Genomic DNA, 14,845 nt, shown 5'->3' on the forward strand with positions numbered 1-14,845 from the left:
GACGTCTTTCATGAACAGACATACAGCGCCATGAGTTGATAGATTTCCCATGAGATCAGCAGCTTGTGGGGGCACAGAATTCACATGAAATGGAACCTTTACTCCTGCAGGAGCCCCACAGCCATGGTGGAGGTGCCGAGATGGTAACGGAGCCCCGATTCAGACACACACAAACCTCCTCCCCCCACCCAGGGCTCGGCACCCACCATGCCCTCTGTCCCCACGGCAGCTGGCGATCACTCCCGCAGTTTAATAGAGACTCAGGTTTCCAGGGGAGAGGGGGACTGGAAGACATCCATTTGTGGAAAGACCAGATGTCCAAAGTTAGATTTCAACTCAGACAGAGCCTGTCAGACCTGGGATGACTTTCCAGAGGAAGATGGGAGGAGAACTGGCCCCTTTCCAGCCAGTAGCTGGCACAACCAAGCCCACATATTTGCCTAGCTCTTAAATCACTCTCACTGGATCTACATTTCTAAAAAGACCAAACAATAAAGGAGCTTAGTGGTTCATTAGTTCAGGCAGTTTAAACACCTAGAAAACCCCCTGAGAAATTAGGGAGGGATTCGGGCAAGCACGGAGATAACTATTAAGAACAAAAAAAATAATTTGGATTGGTTTCCAGCATCTCACAGGACATTAATTACCAGGAAGCTCTATAGTCCAAATCTACAGGCTCTGGCTGAGGCGGGAGGGTGGCGAAGACTTACCAAATGCCACACAACAGATCGGGCCCAGACCAGGACTGGCAGCCGGCTCACCTTTCTGCCCGAGCAGCAGCGCGTGTGCCAGCCGGGCAGGCTGGGTATCTACAGGACGCCTGGCAGTGACTCAGCCTGGACTTTGGAGAGCCTGCTCTCGCTATCTCTGGGTATTCCCGTGTTTGTCTCGGAGAAACTCCACGCCCTGTGCTGTGCCCCACATGCGGGCCAGTGACAGCGCACTGCACTCAGCACGAGGCTGCATAATGGGATCTTTGTGCCACCAGCAGGAGCCAGGCACCGTCTGTGTCTTTGGGGGGAGGCTGAGTCTTGCACGTTATACAACTCCTGGAACCCCTCAGTTACTGGTGAGGAGAGGGTGCCACTCAGCAAACCCAGGTTGGGCACAGCACACACAAAGCAGCAGACGGTGCTCAGGAAACCAGATTGAGAGAAAGGCAGTGAAGTGGTCAGTCAGTGCCCACAGTAGGGCAGTGGCGCACGGGCAGTGGGCAGTGTTGGGAGACTCTGTCCTTTGTTGATCTTTTCATGAGACAGAGGCTCTGGGCACCTCCCGTGACAGGCACATTGAGGCATGCTGCAGAGGAACCAGCAAAGTTCCCTCCCAGTCTAGTGTCCAGGGAGGGGGCAACAATAAAAAACATTGTCCAGTGTGAGGTCAGACATCCTTAGAGCTGATGGAGCACCCAGGAGGCCTGTGAAGCAGAGGGGATAGGGAGAGAGACCTGGTAGGTGGTGTTCCAGGTAAACTGAGCTCTGAATAAGCCAGGGGTCTGCTATGGATTCGGATTACATGGTACAAGGAAAGGATTGGCAGGAGAACTGGGGTAACCTGGGCATGGTGGCCCATGTCTGTAAGCCTAGCACTCTGGGAGGCTGAGGCAGGAAGATCACAAGTTCAAGTGAAGCCAGGGCAATTTAATGACATCCTATCTCAAAATTTTAGAAGCTGGAAATGTAGCTCAGTGTAAAGAGCCTGGGTTCAGGCTCCAGCGCTGAAAAGAAAGACAAAAAAACAAAAACCAGGATGACAGGCAGGGATCAGGCTCTGAGCATTCCACTTAAATCCCACTGGGTGTTTGACAGTCTGTGTGAGAGGCCACTTGGCAGCCTGTGATCTCTGAGATCCGTGGGGAAATTCACTCCAAGGGAACAGCCTGGAGCCTGCTGCGGCAATCCTGGGCCAGAGCTGGTAAAGGCTGGACACAGGACACTGAGGTGTGTGAAGGAGACAGAGTCAAACAGGACTTAGCACCCATCAAACGTGGGCAAGGGTGGGGCGTCGAGGAAAACCCCACTTTGGTCCCATTCCTCCTGGAGGCTGCAGCATCATATACAAGCCAGGCAAGAGGAGTTTGGGGGAGAGGAGGATCCAGGACATGATGCACTTGAGGTTCTGGGACCCCAAGGCACGGATGTTCTGGTGGGTGCCCTGAGACAGAATGGGGCTGAAGGAAGAGCCCAGCACCACCAGCACACAGGGCACCTCACTCGAGTCAGCCAAGGACTCGAGGGTCAGCCCAGACCTGGTCACACGCTGGCCCTGATGCTCGGTAGCTGCATGGCCATAGGCAAGTAAATTAACCTTTCTGAGATCCTGGTTTTAGCTAAGAAATTACTCTTGGATTTAATAAGAAAAGCACCTAGCGTCATGGCAGTCAGAGATGTTCAATTCTGTCCTCTTGCCCTTTTGTGATCAGATACTGCTTTGGATGATAATCAGAGCTCTTACCCTGTGTGGCACCATGAAAAGCATTCTTGCTGTCAGCCATTTGTCTTTAAATCGCTTTTGCTCTTTCTCCTAGGCACAGATTCTCTAATATCTGAAATGCCACAAGTCATAGAAAAATGCACGGTCCATGGGACCAGGGCTTTCCTGCACTTGACATTAAATAACCAATGCAAAGATCGGGAAATTGCCATGCGTTTCAGTAGTATTGACATAAGTCTGTGCTGCTGGTGTGGTGAGGGAGAAAAGGGCAAAGAGGTCTGGAAAACAGGGAGAGCTCTGCCGGTATAATAAAGTCCAGTTAGAAACGCAGATGTCTGCTGCACATGGAACCACGCTGTAATATCGAAGAGGAAGAGACCTGCCTGAGAGTCCACAGCCTCAAGCCACGGCTCTTTTAAGGAAAGGTCTAAAATAATGTTAAATAATAAATGCTAGCAAATGGGTTTTGCCTCACACAAAATGTAAAGTCAATAGCATGCTCTCTACAGAAGAAATACGTGTTTTATTTTTGGTTGGGCTCATTTTATTTTTGTGACGTATTAAAACTAGAGATGGTCCCTGACTTAGGAGGGTCTGACTTTTTTTCTATTTCACCATGGCCTGACAGTGATGCTCAAAGCAGAAACGGAATGTAGATTTGTATCTGCACCATCCTCTCTTGGGGCTCGCTGGGCAGTGGCTCCTGCTGGGCTGCACCATCATGAGAGGAAACCTCACGGCTCCACAGGGCCCTGTGCTGCTGAGCTACGGTCCTAGGTAGGCCAGGTGTATTAAATCCATTTTCCATTGAGGATAATTTCAACTTAGGATAAACCAATCAGGACAAATCCCCGTCATATGTCAAGAAGCATCCCTGCAAAAGATTAAAAACCCAGACTGACCATTAACGGCATACATAATTCAATTCCACACAGCTGAGCCGTTCATTTTCCCTCTGCTTTTCTCTTCAACCTCGTCTTACCTATTTTTATGGCTGCTTTAATAGTCTGAACCTGTCTTGGCCACTGGCGATCTTATTTCCTCTCCAACTTCTTGCTAAAATGCATTCACAGTCACTTCCTGCTTTCTTTCTGATCCTTTCTTGGTAGCTTCCCATATTCCCACGCTCTCCCTGTATCTCAGTACAGCAAAGTACAAGGCTCCTCCTTGTACTCGGCCATAAATATATATTAAAAAATGCAAGCTAGTTTCTTACATGAAATTATTGACAATTGCCTTGAAGCTCCATAATTGTTTGGCTCATTAACTATTTTGATTAGATAGAGATAATAATTCAATTCCGAGCTAACGGTCTGTGGAGATCTCCTTCTTCCTGGCTGTCTTTGTCTTCTGCTCACATGTGACACACTCAGGATGACAAGTTTCTAAGCACCTAGGAGGAACAAGTACCTTGCCCTTGTGTTTGCAGCCCTAACCCGAGGTTCTTGTTGCTCTCCAGTATTTCTGCACCCTGTAAGGCTCACTTGAAAGTCACAGTACACCTGTCTATCTTTCTTAACCAGTCTCAAAGATTCTGACGTGTCCTTGGCAAACAGACCCAAGCTATCTTCCAAGTCTTCCCTGCTCTGAACAGACCTGAATTTTCCAGCGGTCAATAATGGTTTTAGTGTTATTAAATCCTTGGCCAGCCTGCTGCCAATAGGGCATAAAATGAAGACAGAGAGATGGCCAGATCAGATGGCATCTGCCACTCTGCCACTAAGCCAGCAGCATCTCCATGTGACCTGGTTCCGGTCTGCATCAGTTATCCCCTGGACACCAAGGAGATGCATGCAGTCAAAACAACAGGGTACTGAGACAAATTCTTTCAACTGAAAACTCGGGAATACACACGGGACCCACATACACGTGCATATGCAGTTATAAGAGCCTCACCACGACTTGCATTAGAGGTGTCTAAAACGGAGAGCAGCTCGGTACCATAATGTTTCGCCTACAACTGTCTTACTTTCTTTAGAATCCAGCTCAGGATCTGTGATCTCTGTGACCTAAAGTACTACTCTCTATGCAAATTTAAGGTTAGCTAGCTACTTACTCCCTTAAATCATTCTCTATCCTCTTCAGATATTTCTAAATCCCTTTCTTTCTCCCGCAGCTCATTTAATCCCACTAGCCAGGGGTCCTCAGGTGAGTCCAAGGTTTTGCAGAAGTGGACAGGAATGGGGCAACTCATCTCCTGCATCTGTACCAGTTGAGCCAGGGAGGCTGTCAGAGGGGAAATGACCTCCCCAGTCAGATGGCGCAGGCTTGGGAACAACAAGGTGTTTGCATCTACCCTTAGGTAAGACCCTGGACCCAACATGTTGATTTTGGAAACATTCATCTATGGGGGTCTGGAGATATCACTAGCATGTGCAAAGTCTTGGGTTAAACCCCAGTACCACAAGAAAAAGAAAAAGAGATCTACTCATATGTAATTATAAAAGAAAATACAGAGATTTTTAAATACAGTGTTACAAAGCAAACCAAATAAGGGAAGAAAGTCATCCTGAAGGGACTTATACTATGCATCTATCTGCAGGGGACTGGTTAATAAACACGGGATACATCTGCTTTGTGAAGGAGTCCATTCCATAGAGACACATAAAAACACCACCTTGCCAGCTCTGGAGGAAAGGGGAATAAGCCAGAAAGGAATTAATTTTTCACCTTAAGCCCTTTAGTACTGTGGGATTTCTTTTTTCTTTGCTAGAAACCTGTACTTTTTAAGTTAAGCTGGTTGGGTTCATGCAGCTGATATACTATATACTTCATTTAACATTGTTACTTAATCTTTGTTAATGAGGACAGAAAACCTGGGCACACACAGAAACTCTACAGAGCAGATGCATGCTGAAATGCGCTTGTGTTAGTAGCTGATGATTTAATCGTTAAACCCAGATTCTCAGAAGATCAGAAAACTCTTATGTAGAAAACTGATCTTCTGAGATCAGAAGGCCCCAACTCTACCTGTTACAGCCTCTTCTGTAACCTGTGAGTCTCCATTTAGCCATCCCCGTTGGTCTAAAGATGTGTGCTTAGTTTTACTTAGGAGGAAAAAAAATACCCCTCTGGGTTAAAAACCACCACCACCACCACCAAGAGCAATGCCCAGGCCAGGTGTGGGATGCACTGACTGTCTGGTCCTGGAATCCAAGCTGTATGCTTTTAATAAGCTCCCCAGGTAATTCAGATGTCACTGGCACTGGCTCCTGCACAGCAGAAGTAACTATGCTTAGAATACTCCGTCCTAGCCAGTAAACAACACAGAAATATTCCATGAACAAAGGACTCACAACTGTTCCACTTCAGGATTTAAAATGAATCGCGTCTCAAGTGCTGAGATGGGGTGTGCAGCTGGCCCTGGATTTGGCAAACCCAGCCCCACCCTGCTCCTCCTCCTGGATCAGGGTGCAAGTTGGACAGTTGTCCTAGGTGCTGAGGGGAGCTCAGGTAGAGGGGGCAGCTGCCACCCTGTCTAGGCTGGGCATCTCAGGGCCGCATATGGTCATCTGGTCTCACAGCCTCCATTCTCCCTCAACTCTTATGTTCAACTACAGCCTTAAGCCCATGGGCTGGCTTGGAATTTCCCAGCCAGCTCACTGTAATTGTAAGATCAGCCCCTTCTCGACTTTTCCCACCCCAGACCTGGTGAATCAGATTCTCTTACAAACAGGGAAGTCCGGAAAACACCAATGCAGCTCAAACTCCTGCTTTTAAGGTAAAGGCAGGCCTAGGGGATTAAGTCACTTCTCCCAAGATTTTACAGCTGATTAACCACAACTGGGAGACTTGATCCATGATGAGGTAATTCTTTCCTCTTAGACCAATACTGTCTCGGTTTAATCATGACAGCCTGAGTACCTGCAAGGTTTCTGATTAACCATGATGAGGCTGTTAAGTGAGTAATGAAGTCTGAGCACCGAGCGCAGGTCTGAAGGTGCCACTGGTTGAAAGGATGACTTGGCAGGGTGGAGCTGTCCATACCAACCTCCCTCCTCCACCCCGAGGGCTTTCACTTTCAGATTCAGTATGAGAAGATAGCATCTAACTCCATGACTGGGTCTGATGGAGACGTCACTCCAGCTCCACGCAGGCACAAGCAGCGGAAGCAGGATGATTCAAAGCACTCGGCATTTCCTGGTTAGCATCTTCAGCAAAAGAACTGGCATCAGCACAGGCTCTGGGTTCCAGCAGCAGCCTGAAACCTTGTGGCAGTGAGGCAGAACAGCATGGCTGCTACCCAGACTCCACAGGAGGGTCTGGAACTAGAATGGGAACCCTGGAAGGAGGCTGGGGACCCCCCCCCCCAAGCCTGGAGCTCACACAGCAGCTTTGACTCTGGGGGAGCACAATCCAGTTATAATTGCCTTTAATTGGACCTCCTACCCGGCCTCACAATTTCCAGCTGTGAGTTCCACAAAGGCTATGCGGTATTTTTTTACCTTTAAAATCGGCATCCACTCTGGTTAGGTTTCTATCACAACTGTTTTGATTTTTAATATTCTGAGATGCAGCCCAGATGAATGGATGAGTGAATAAATGAATGAAAGCAAATATGCAAACGGATAAAAAAAAAAAAAAAAAGCACTGATCTCTGTGACCTTAATGGTAACCTCGTGGGATTCAGATTTTGAAGGGAGACGATGCTGGCTGGGAAAACGTTTCAGGTCCAGGGTGCAGGGTCCCTGAAACAGTGCACCTGGTCAGACATCTTCCAGGCTCTGATTTTTATCTTTCTTGGCATGCTCGACTCTCTGTTAATAAAGTCACAACCCTTTGTTGCCATGGAACCCAATCAGACTTGAAGTCTGTTACTATGACTTCCCTGCGGGTCTAAAAAAAGACCTAGTGACCAAAAGACTGGCTGTAAAAATTTTTCAAAATAAAAAAACAAAAACAAAAACCAAAGTAAGGCAAAGAGGTCCACCAGCTTAAACATGCACTGACATTTAGGCCTCCACACTGGCTGACCTTAACTCTCCAGCCAAAGCTAGCCACTGTTTCATAAAAAATTTTTAGTCGGGACTTTCCAAAGGAGACGATTTTATAAAATACCTGGCAAAAAGAATAAAAATGTTCCTAGGATTTCTTCCATTTTGTTCTCTTTGAGGCAAGCTTTGTGAAATTCAAATCGCTGTTTAGCAAACATATGTCAATCAGCTGCTACCAAATTGCAATATTCATTTCCACCAATACTTAATTTCTGCCAAGAGCTCATTACTGCTCTGTAAAGAAAGAGATTCTAAACAATACAATTAATCCTGTGTTCTACCATACTGGAGCTGGACTAAATCTGCAGAGAAAAAAAAATCTGAGGCTAATAGCAGAGCTATTTAAGGAAAGAGAATTAACATTTGTGGAGTGCCTACCATGAGCCGGGCATTTCTAAGTCACAAGGAACCCTGCAATCCAGGCATTGCCATCTGTTTTGCAAAGAAGGGCTCAGGAGCCCGCAAGCGTTGTTGGGTAGCTCCCTCAGACTCCCATGTGTGCGTACAATGTTACATCGCTTCCCATACCACAGCTTTTCAGTCACTCAACCACCACGGAGTCCTGGCCTCACAGGTGCTCTGCATTTTGCTAGGCTTCTAGTTCTTTATGAGAGAACGCAGTCTGTAAAGCCTGTCTGTAAAGAGGTCATGGAACCTGTCTTTACTGGCACACAGGCTAGCTCTGGCTCTACCCACCCTAATGACTACTGCATCTACTGCAGCAGTCATGCTCCTGGGAGAGTCATGGGCAAAGACAGCACAGGGCCAGGCACCCGTTACACCCTTGCAGGGGCTACTGCACTGCCCAGGGCCTTCCAGCCACGAGGCACAGATGACAGGAGGACCTTTCGGCTCTGCGCACCTGTTCCTGTATGGTGTCTGCGGTGAGTGGAAGTGGAGCTATGCAAACTCACAGTGGTACTCTAACCTGATTCTGTACAAAAAGCTTCAAAGGAGACTGGCGTGTGGCAAACCGTGAGGCTGCAGTTTGAAGTTACAGCATTAGTTCTGCACGCCTCTGGGCTGAGGATGTTTTACCTAGCTACTTCTATGATGAAAACAGCAAGTACTTTCAATAAAGGGGAACTGTAAAGCCAGCACAGTGAGGTAACACGTCACATGCATAGGAAATGCGATCATCAAAAGACAGGGAGTGAGCGCCGCTGAGGATGTGGAGAGGTCAGAACACCTTACAGCGCTGGTGGGAACACAAATCCGTGCCACCAATTTGGAAAACACTAACAGTTGCTCAAAACCTTAATCAGAGAATTAACTGAAGTCTCAGCAATCCAGAATATAGAGTGTTTAAGTTTTTAAAGTGCATTACAGTAGAAGACACATTGCCCTCTTAAAATACTCCCCTCAACTAATACCTAGAATATACAAAAAACTCGGTAAAATCAGACTTCCCAGATAAAAGACTCAATCAAAAGTGGGAATTTGCAGGGCATGATGGTACATGCCTATAATCCCATCACTCAGGAGGCTGAGGCAGGAGGATTACCAAGAGTTTGAGACCAGCCGGGGCTATTTGGTGAAGTCAAGACCTGTCTGAACTATGTAGTGAGGCTCTGTCTCAATAAATAAATAAATAAAGGAATCTGAAATGAACAGACACCTTTCAAAAGGAAGAGTACAAATGGCCAATAAGGTTAGGTCATGAGACAATCTTCAGCATCTTTGGCCATTACAGAAATGAAAATTGAAACAACACTGAAATTCTGCAACAAATACCAGTGAGACTGCAGGGAAAAACGAGACCCTTCTACATGGCTGGTGAGACTGTAAACTGGTACAACCACTACAGAAATCTGTATGGAGATTCCTCAAAACACTAGACTACAAATTCCATCTGACCCAGCCATACCTTCTTGGTATCTTCCCAAATGAGTTAAAGACCTCATGCTATAACGATACATGTACACCCAAGTTTACAGAAGCACAACTTGTAACAGCTAAATTATGGAAGTGGTTTATATGCCCATCAACAGATGAACGGGTAAAGAAAAGGAGGCGTATATACATGACTGAGTACTATTCAGCCATGCAGAAGAATAGATTTGAATCATTTGTATAAAAATGGGTACATTTTCAGACCACAACACTAACTGAAATAAATCAGATAAAGAAGGCCAAATATTACATGGTTTCTCTTATAAGATAAACAAGACTATAAATCATTGTAAAAGCAAAATAAGAGCAGGATGATTAAGAAGAAGGAGGTAGACATTTGGAAACAGAGGATCTGGGGAAGGAGGGAGGGAGGCAGAGAGAAGGGAAATAAAAATGATGAAGATGTGATATATGTACCAATACATGTGTCAACTTCCCAAGATGAATGGTTATTATGTATCACACACATATTCCAATAGAAAGGAAAAAGATGGTCCCCTTCCCTCCAAACACACTTATCCCGTGTTCTGGCCACATTCTGAAGCAGCTGTGGAAGTCTTCTTTTGTGGGGAGACTTGCAAGGTACGATTAAAAAAAAATCTTCAGTGGTTGCTGCTGCTGTGTACCATCCAACAGAAAGGTGGGCTTACGACACCAGTGTGTTTTCGCCCACCCTGTGCACTGAGCTGGCACTGAGAGACTTCAGGCTCTTCCTCAGAGTCTAAATGATCATGAAAGGGAAAGGTCTTGAACAGATTCAGGACACCCAGGCAACCACGACAGAGCAACTAGAGACACCACGAAAGAAGACTTGCAGAAATTCTCAGAAGGGCAAAGGTGACAGCGTAAGTGTGTCTGAAGGGAGAGGAGTATTCTGAGGGGGATTCATGGCAGTTGTCTTTTATTGCAATTTGTTTTCTTTTAATTTAAGCACTCACTATAGTTTTTGATTACGTCTTGTATACCCAAGAAAAACAGGGTACCCCCATTCAAGCCCTCAGACAGCCTCAAGCGGAAACAGTCGACTGTCTGTCAGTTGATGAAATGTGATCACACAGCCATACAATATGTAAGCCACAGAAAGGGCCGATCCATGCTGCATCATGAATGAACCTGGAAAAACAGTGCACTAAGTGAAATAAATCACACATAAAAGACCCCGCAATGCATGATTCCATGCACAGGAGAATCCAGAGACAAAAAGCAGCTCCATAGCTGCCAAGGCGTGGGGCTTGGGTGGGTGGAGGGGAAGAGAGATTGCTAAGGGCCGTCTTTTGGGGGTGGTGAAAATAATGTAAAATTGATTCTGCTGATGATTATACGATTTTGCAGATATACTAAAATAAATTCAATTATATACTGAAGATTACGGTACGTAAATCGTATCTCAGTAAAGCTTTTCTTCAAAAAAGGGAAACCGTTTGAGGGGTCTCAGTTGTCCAAATAAACAACAAATAGCCCCCAGGACGAGACCACCCAAATTTGGCCAGGTTACTCTGCAGCTCTCGGGGTCCCCATGCCTGATAAGGAAGCAAAGCTCCCGCCTGAATCAAATGTTTCCTCCCTCCTGGAGCAAAGAATCTATGGCTCCCCTCTGAGGGAAACAGCCCTGGAGGACAGCTCTCGGGGAAAGATCAGACCCCTCTGCCTGCGGGCCGGGACCCATCCTGCTCCCTCTCTGGTTCTCTCCTTTACCCCAGCCTCCATCGCCCCCGAAACCCCGCCATATGACGCAGGAATGCTTCCCGTTGTCCAGATGCAGAAAGCAGCTCAGAAGAGGACACGTGGCGACCACAGTCAGATCAGAGTCTAAGCTGCTCCTCTTATTCCTACATCTGTTTTGCAAAGTGGGACCATGGGCACAGCCAGGCGTTCCACGAATTTGTTACGGATCAATTTAAAATGCTGTGCTTGCTTAGATGGTAAAGAACATTAACTCAGCAGCACTTGAGGGGACACAGAGACGGCTGTCTGCTCCTCTAGGACTGCCCTGGAGTGTCAGGACCTCTTGTTTTTGCTGTGCTGAGCCAGGTTTCAGTGCCTCTTTAGGAGACGCGATAGTCCACAGGACTTCTGTCCTACAGCTACTCCAACCCAGTACAAACCGGATGGTTTTCAGCATCAGAAATCTTCACCCATGGTCCCGGAGGTAAGAAGCCAGAGGTCATGGTGCAGGCAGGCGGTGCATGCTGTACTGCGGACGCTGGGCCACAGCCACACACACCTCCCTCTTAGCTTCTGGTGGTCCGAGGCACCGCCTGCTAGATGCATGGCTTAACCCTGGGTCTTTGCAGCCCTGGGCCCGCGTGTGTCTTCCCTCTGTGTGTGCCCGTCCCCATGCCCCAGCTCTCCCCAGTAGAAGCACAGCAGTCCTAGCAGACCAGGGTCCACCTGGTTAACTTCATTTTAACTTGATTACCTCTGTAAAGACCCCACTCCCAATAAGGCTGCTTGTGACTTAGGGACAATAAGAACCAACAGCAGATCTTCTTGGGGACAGAGTTCGACCCACAGCACTGGCTGTAACAGTTCTGATGGAGGACACATTGGCCTCACAGTGAACCAAGTGTCACAGACGGAACTTTTCTGACAGAGAAAAGTTGAGGGAGGGTTGCTCCCATCCCCATAGGCAATGGAAGTGTTTAAACTCATCCAGAAGCCGGACTCAGAGTGGTCACCACTCGGCCTGGTGAGGACTAAGTGACCCAAATGGCAAAATCACTTAGCCCTAAACTCAGTTATTACCTCTACACTTTGTACATGTACAGTTTAATATTTTCATCACAAAACGTGGGATGGAACATTCCCTTACAATTCTGATAAAACCAGCTTAGTGACTTTATTCCTAAAGAACATCTCAAGAGAAACACCAATTAGTATCTCCGAACCAACGCTTCTCTACACAGGAGAAACAGAAAAGAAGATACATTTTAAAATATGGAAATGTCTTCCTTAATTAGACTTATTTAAATAAAAAAACGTAGCCAAGGCCTTAAAGCAGTCATTTGATGTACTTAAACACTGAACTGTGAAAAGAAGTCCGGCTGTCTTGTTGAAATGGGTGAACTCAAATATTAGTATCTCCGCATGCATTTCTGAACCCATTCTTCCCTTCTTTCCTCTCCTTTCTTTATCCACCCGCACATTTCTTTATCTACCCGCACATTTATTCTGCATTATGTGCCAAGACTAGCAAGGTGATCCCCGCACACTGCATGTAGTGTCCCCTTGGGCACCGCAAAGCTTACTACTACAGGTCTTCTGTCTGCCACTGCTGAGAAAAGCTCTCCTTGGACTCAATTTTGAGCTGCCTCCCAACCTCCTCCCTGATTTACTTTTTGACACTGCACTTAACACCATTTTTCTACACTGTGTACTATATTTTACCTATGAGTCTCCTTGCCCTACTAGGATGGCAGCAGGGTTTTTGTTTTGTTTCTAGGGACATATGTGCCAAACAAGGCTGAAAACTGAACTGCTCCAGGCACAATCCACAGGTGTGCTGCACAAGCAGACTCCAGCCTGGCATCTCCACATACTGCACTCCTTGCTCTCTGGGACCTCCAGGAGAGCCGGCCCTTGTGGTTTTAGAGGCTCTCTGGTGAGCTACTAAAAGGGTGGGTGGAGAGGAGAAGACTGGACAGTGCAAAGAAGCCAGGCCAAGCAGTGAAAGACAGTTCATCCTGAATTCAGCACCACGGAGGGGCACCTGATAAACTCCTTTTCTACGTCACATGTGGGGACATAGATACCACAATGTTGATGCCAACAAGACAAACACTCACTGTCTTCTATTATGGCCAACAGTCCCAGAGCATCAACCTCCACAGCCTTAGGAGAAGAGCATCTCTCAGGTGCAGTGTTAGGGGAGACAAGCAGTGGCTTATGTTTGATTCCTCTGCTCAAGGTGCCTTCAATAAAAAGCTGCTCGAGGCCCAGGGTGCTCAAGGAGGTCCCTACTGTCCCTACGTAAGCTCTACCAGGGCTCTTTTGTTACAGGAGTCTCTGGTACCCCAGGGGAACTCACCAGAGCTTCTAAAAGGAAACCACAAGGGCCCACTCTCCTGGAGGCCCCAGAAAGCAAGGGGTGGACTGTGAAGCCGTGACTTCGGGAGTGGAGTGTCTAAGCATCTCAGGCCTGATAAGTGGGGAAGAAACAAGAACAAGATGGTAGAAGGCCAAGTTCCAAAAAATGCAAAACATGGAAGATGGAGTAGTTCCCCACGGAGGGGTCTGTCCACAGGACACACAGCGCCTCCCAAATGCATCCTCACTCTAAGTGGTCAGATTAGAGTGAGAGGACAAATAGTGACAAATAATAGTAATAGGAAAGTCAGGGGTGTGTGGGTTTTGCAAAATCCCAACGGTTGTTTTTCAGTTCAGAAATGCTATGGAGGGAGTAAAATCACCACGTGATTGGCTCCAGAAAGCAAGTAAAGTCCCACTGAGAGATGGTACTATAATTTCTTGAGTTTGCGTCAGTCTGCTTTCTGTAGTTAGCAAAAAGGTGACGGATTTGGGTTACAAAGGCAGTGTTCCACTATAAAAACCTGCTGGTTGCCATGACAATCAGCTTCCCCGTTCCTCCCTTTCTGCAGCATCCCTTCTTCCATCTGAGTCAAATCAAAGAACCTATCTGTGATGCCCAGCATTTAGTATTTTCTTTGCATAAGGATATAAAAAGACACATAATATGTATTTGAAAATATGTATCAAAGAGCTATCAGAGGGGAACCAAAGCCTCAAAGATTGGTCCTGTCTGTCCTCTTTTCCCACTACTGTCCTAGAACAACAAGAAAGATCCCTGTGAAGGCTGCAAGGCTAACAGAACAGGGAGCAGGAAGGCTGAGCAGCTGAGCCCCCTGCTCCAGTCCAGACTCCTGGGGGTGGATAGGGTCAGTGCATCCCAGAGAGCTCCCTGTCACACCACAGTGCCATCATTCATTGCTAGGCCTGTCCTCCACAGCCTGTGCCCCTCAAGGGACTGAGCTCAGTCTCGAGCAGCACTGGGGACTGTGAAGGGAGCTCTGTCTGGCACGGTGTGACCTCTCCTTGCATTGTCTACAGAGATCTCCACACTGGGCCTGGCCTGCTACACACTGGCCCTGCCTGAGGAGAAAGCCCTGGGGAAGCTCTATCTAGAACTGGGTGACCTACAGCCATCACTGCCACCAGCTGCCACACCGCTGTCACAAGTCTTGATCACTGACCCAGACTAGGAGCCAAAGGACAAGTAAGTCAGACAGCTATAGCATTAATGTGATTTATCTTTTCCTTCTCAGGACAAGGTTGCTTGTCTAAATGCACAGTAAGGTCAGGAGGAGACTTTCCTACGTAACCACCACCAGTTAGCACATATACACACTTGATTACACCGAATTGCAAAGTATGGTTGTTTTGGAGAAGACAGGAAGATATGAAAAGTCCTGAGAAGAACATAAAACACCCAGCATTCTGCCACCCAGGGGAAGAGGTGACAATCTCTACGTGTGCTGCTGCAACCCTTACTCGCTAGATGTGCACAC

The 14,845-nt window shown here is 47.1% G+C and overlaps 1 protein-coding gene across 5 annotated transcripts in view; it reads right to left on the bottom strand.

Moving 5' to 3' along the window:
• Positions 1 to 14,845, bottom strand: part of Tmcc3 (transmembrane and coiled-coil domain family 3) — a 245,548-nt gene that overhangs the window by 32,795 nt on the left and 197,908 nt on the right. Inside the window, exon 1 of one of the 5 annotated variants that reach the window (XM_023567581.2) lies at positions 711 to 886. The exons of 3 other annotated variants lie outside the window; for them this stretch is intronic. The gene's annotated coding sequence lies outside the window, so the exon portion shown is untranslated. Of the gene's footprint in view, positions 1 to 710; positions 887 to 14,845 lie in introns of those variants that run through there. One more of the 5 variants, XM_063255311.1, reaches the window with a different exon arrangement.

This window comes from Cavia porcellus, unplaced genomic scaffold, assembly GCF_034190915.1.
Source record: "Cavia porcellus strain 051 isolate PalLab524CR breed Dunkin Hartley unplaced genomic scaffold, mCavPor4.1 scaffold_8, whole genome shotgun sequence".
Classification (NCBI taxonomy): domain Eukaryota; kingdom Metazoa; phylum Chordata; class Mammalia; order Rodentia; family Caviidae; genus Cavia; species Cavia porcellus.